Source organism: Schistocerca americana, unplaced genomic scaffold, assembly GCF_021461395.2.
Source record: "Schistocerca americana isolate TAMUIC-IGC-003095 unplaced genomic scaffold, iqSchAmer2.1 HiC_scaffold_1733, whole genome shotgun sequence".
NCBI lineage: Eukaryota > Metazoa > Arthropoda > Insecta > Orthoptera > Acrididae > Schistocerca > Schistocerca americana.
Window position 1 is genome coordinate 1 of NW_025725826.1, and position 5,000 is coordinate 5,000.

General features: G+C 53.0%; 1 non-coding gene across 1 annotated transcript in view; it reads left to right on the forward strand.

Moving 5' to 3' along the window:
- The first annotated feature begins 4,027 nt into the window (after nucleotides 1-4,027).
- The window catches only part of LOC124571560, a 1,910-nt gene continuing 937 nt past the window's right edge, over nucleotides 4,028-5,000 (forward strand). Inside the window, exon 1 of the ribosomal RNA XR_006971900.1 lies at nucleotides 4,028-5,000. This exon is cut by the window's right edge and continues 937 nt beyond it. This is a non-coding gene — a ribosomal RNA (small subunit ribosomal RNA).

Consider the following 5,000-nt stretch of genomic DNA (forward strand, 5'->3'; position numbering starts at 1 on the left):
GAATGTCCGTATACATGCTGAAAGACTCTGCTCACAATCACACGTCAGCCAGACACTCTTATCACGCACTACTCTCTGCCTGTAACAGGCACACAGACAATATGTAAGCACCAGCATGGAACAACACCCAGTGCATCCTCTCTGCCACATTAGACAATCCACACTATCATAACCAGACCGGGAGGTCCACTCGGAAAACAGAATATCCCACCCTTCCGACAACCACCATTGCTCAGCTAAGCCACCAACACCCACACATGTCCCAGACAGGGGTGCACCCAACATCACAATACTGCCTCCTGTCACACCACACAAACAATGGCAGGAATGAAAGACACAGGTCTGCCACAAGCATGGAATCAGAGCGCCGCCTGTTATGAGCCAAAGGTGCACCCTGACGTGGCAAATCAGATGATGCCGCAGTCATTTACTTACGATAATCACAATCAACAAACCGGGCCCCCCCCCCCCCCAAGTGCCTTAACCTAACCCGTATTGTACCTTAACCTAACCCGTATTGTACCTTAACCTAACCCGTATTGTACCTTAACCTAACCCGTATTGTACCTTAACCTAACCCGTATTGTACCTTAACCTAACCCGTATTGTACCTTAACCTAACCCATATTGTACCTTAACCTAACCCATATTGTACCTTAACCTAACCCATATTGTACCTTAACCTAACCCATATTGTACCTTAACCTAACCCATATTGTACCTTAACCTAACCCATATTGTACCTTAACCTAACCCATATTGTACCTTAACCTAACCCATATTGTACCTTAACCTAACCCATATTGTACCTTAACCTAACCCATATTGTACCTTAACCTAACCCATGTTGCGCCTTAACCTAACCCATGTTGCGCCTTAACCTAACCCATGTTGCGCCTTAACCTAACCCATGTTGCGCCTTAACCTAACCCATGTTGCGCCTTAACCTAACCCATGTTGCGCCTTAACCTAACCCATGTTGCGCCTTAACCTAACCCATGTTGCGCCTTAACCTAACCCATGTTGCGCCTTAACCTAACCCATGTTGCGCCTTAACCTAACCCATGTTGCGCCTTAACCTAACCCATGTTGCGCCTTAACCTAACCCATGTTGCGCCTTAACCTAACCCATGTTGCGCCTTAACCTAACCTATGTTGCGCCTTAACCTAACCTATGTTGCGCCTTAACCTAACCTATGTTGCGCCTTAACCTAACCTATGTTGCGCCTTAACCTAACCTATGTTGCGCCTTAACCTAACCTATGTTGCGCCTTAACCTAACCTATGTTGCGCCTTAACCTAACCTATGTTGCGCCGTAACCTAACCTATGTTGCGCCGTAACCTAACCTATGTTGCGCCATAACCTAACCTATGTTGCGCCTTAACCTAACCTATGTTGCGCCTTAACCTAACCTATGTTGCGCCTTAACCTAACCTATGTTGCGCCGTAACCTAACCTATGTTGCGCCTTAACCTAACCTATGTTGCGCCTTAACCTAACCTATGTTGCGCCTTAACCTAACCTATGTTGCGCCTTAACCTAACCTATGTTGCGCCTTAACCTAACCTATGTTGCGCCTTAACCTAACCTATGTTGCGCCTTAACCTAACCTATGTTGCGCCTTAACCTAACCTATGTTGCGCCTTAACCTAACCTATGTTGCGCCGTAACCTAACCTATGTTGCGCCTTAACCTAACCTATGTTGCGCCTTAACCTAACCTATGTTGCGCCGTAACCTAACCTATGTTGCGCCTTAACCTAACCTATGTTGCGCCTTAACCTAACCTATGTTGCGCCTTAACCTAACCTATGTTGCGCCTTAACCTAACCTATGTTGCGCCTTAACCTAACCTATGTTGCGCCTTAACCTAACCTATGTTGCGCCTTAACCCAACACACGTTGGGCCTTAACCCAACACACGTTGGGCCTTAACCCAACACACGTTGGGCCTTAACCCAACACACGTTGGGCCTTAACCCAACACACGTTGGGCCTTAACCCAACACACGTTGGGCCTTAACCCAACACACGTTGGGCCTTAACCCAACACACGTTGGGCCTTAACCCAACACACGTTGGGCCTTAACCCAACACACGTTGGGCCTTAACCCAACACACGTTGGGCCTTAACCCAACACACGTTGGGCCTTAACCCAACACACGTTGGGCCTTAACCCAACACACGTTGGGCCTTAACCCAACACACGTTGGGCCTTAACCCAACACACGTTGGGCCTTAACCCAACACACGTTGGGCCTTAACCCAACACACGTTGGGCCTTAACCCAACACACGTTGGGCCTTAACCCAACACACGTTGGGCCTTAACCTGCTCTGTAATTGTCATACGACGCGTTAAATTAGTGTAGTGTTGCCTAACTGCAACCCCCGCAATATAGTTTGCTACTCGCACTGCCCGGTCCCCAGAGTATCGCTTCATGTTAAACACCTTGCAGCTATACACTGTAATGCGGATGGCGGCAGGACGTACATGCTCAATGCCCTTCGCAGTTGTTCATTGGCATTCGCATGGCGAAGCACAGCCTACGTTGTGGTACGGCTTGTGGCAACTGTCCGCTGATGTTGTACGTCCAAATCACACACTGTACCGCACATTGGTCCTCATGTACTGAATGATACATCGTGGTACATGTGTGACCGTACCACGACTGCGCCAACAACGGCGAACCATACGGTCCAAATATTGTGCACTCAGCTACGTGTCGTCTCCCTATAAGAGCTGGATTGCAGTATGGTATGCCGTGGATGGCGATCAGCATGAGCCGTCTGTTGATGTAGTGGCGCGTGTTGTCAGACGTAGTCGTCTCTTCTCACACACCGTGATAGCATGGTGCACTGCGTTCCACATCTGCGACATGCGACAGAGGCCGGTTGACAGTCGTTCGCGCAATGGACATCGCATACGTACGGGGGCCACCTTCCACGTGTTCGCGAAGCGTGCACATGTTGTTGCGTGTATGTGGGCAGACATAGTGTGTCGTGACACCTGACACAGGCATGCAACAATCGTTGAATTTGCAAATGGCGATGGACGTCTACGTTTGCTGGTGACGTTACGCAAATGAAGAACTGGTAAACCGTTGTGGTGCGGTTGTTCTCGCTAGAGGTGAATCAGTGATGGCGACGATCGGTTGAGCTACCAACCGGTTGTTTCAGCGATACCCACCATGCCCACGAACGTGAATGGCATGTGGGTGTGAAGCGATACGCGGCGGTGGCTGGGTGGGACCGTCCCCGGCCGGTGAGGGGGGGCCTTCCGGCGTGCTGGCCGCGCGGTGCGTGGGCGCACGCGCTACAGCCGGCTGGTGGGGGCGGCCAGTGGCAGGCGCGCCGGCCGACGGAGGCGGCAGGCGGCGCAGCTGCGCGCCGGCGCACCCTGCACGCGGCGCCGTGCGGCCAAAGTAGGTCCTCGCGGGCCCGGTGCGAAGCGCGGTGGACATCTGCAGTGTGCTGGTCCGATTGAGGACTGTGTGCGCTGAGGATGCGCCGCCGCCCGGCGCTCGGCGCCGCGACGCCGTCTGCTGCTCGGTCGCCTCTGCGGTTCTCGCAGGTGGATTGTATCGCAGCTGTGCGGACGTGTTGGCGCGTGCGCTGTGCTGGGAGAGTTCGCTTCGGCACCCAAGTGGGGCTTTTGTCCTTCTGTGGCGCTGGCGTTGGAGCTGCCGGCCACCGTAGGTGGCGCGTGTTGTCTCCCGCCGGCAATGCCACGACAGCACGCTCCCGGGCCTCTGTCGGCAGCGGCAAGCTCAGTTGGGAGCACGGGTGGTCGCACCTAAAGCGTCTACTCGCCAAACTCCGGGCGATTGCGCCTCTCTCGAACCCGACCAAGTACTTAGGACGGCGCTGCGCGCCGCCGGGACCTGAGAGGGTTTCGAGGTGTATTGTGCAGGGGAGCTCAGCCTCCTCCTGTTTGCAGAATAATTGAGCGGACGCTTGCGTGTTCGCGCGGGCCCCCGGGACACACTCCCGGGCGGCCGGCTGCTCAGCTCTAGTTGACGCAGCTCCCTGGTTGATCCTGCCAGTAGTCATATGCTTGTCTCAAAGATTAAGCCATGCATGTCTCAGTACAAGCCGCATTAAGGTGAAACCGCGAATGGCTCATTAAATCAGTTATGGTTCCTTAGATCGTACCCACGTTACTTGGATAACTGTGGTAATTCTAGAGCTAATACATGCAAACAGAGTCCCGACCAGAGATGGAAGGGACGCTTTTATTAGATCAAAACCAATCGGTCGGCTCGTCCGGTCCGTTTGCCTTGGTGACTCTGAATAACTTTGGGCTGATCGCACGGTCCTCGTACCGGCGACGCATCTTTCAAATGTCTGCCTTATCAACTGTCGATGGTAGGTTCTGCGCCTACCATGGTTGTAACGGGTAACGGGGAATCAGGGTTCGATTCCGGAGAGGGAGCCTGAGAAACGGCTACCACATCCAAGGAAGGCAGCAGGCGCGCAAATTACCCACTCCCGGCACGGGGAGGTAGTGACGAAAAATAACGATACGGGACTCATCCGAGGCCCCGTAATCGGAATGAGTACACTTTAAATCCTTTAACGAGTATCTATTGGAGGGCAAGTCTGGTGCCAGCAGCCGCGGTAATTCCAGCTCCAATAGCGTATATTAAAGTTGTTGCGGTTAAAAAGCTCGTAGTTGGATTTGTGTCCCACGCTGTTGGTTCACCGCCCGTCGGTGTTTAACTGGCATGTATCGTGGGACGTCCTGCCGGTGGGGCGAGCTGAAGGCGTGCGACGCGCCTCGTGCGTGCTCGTGCGTCCCGAGGCGGACCCCGTTGCAATCCTACCAGGGTGCTCTTGAGTGAGTGTCTCGGTGGGCCGGCACGTTTACTTTGAACAAATTAGAGTGCTTAAAGCAGGCAAGCCCGCCTGAATACTGTGTGCATGGAATAATGGAATAGGACCTCGGTTCTATTTTGTTGGTTTTCGGAACCCGAGGTAATGATTAATAGGGACAGGC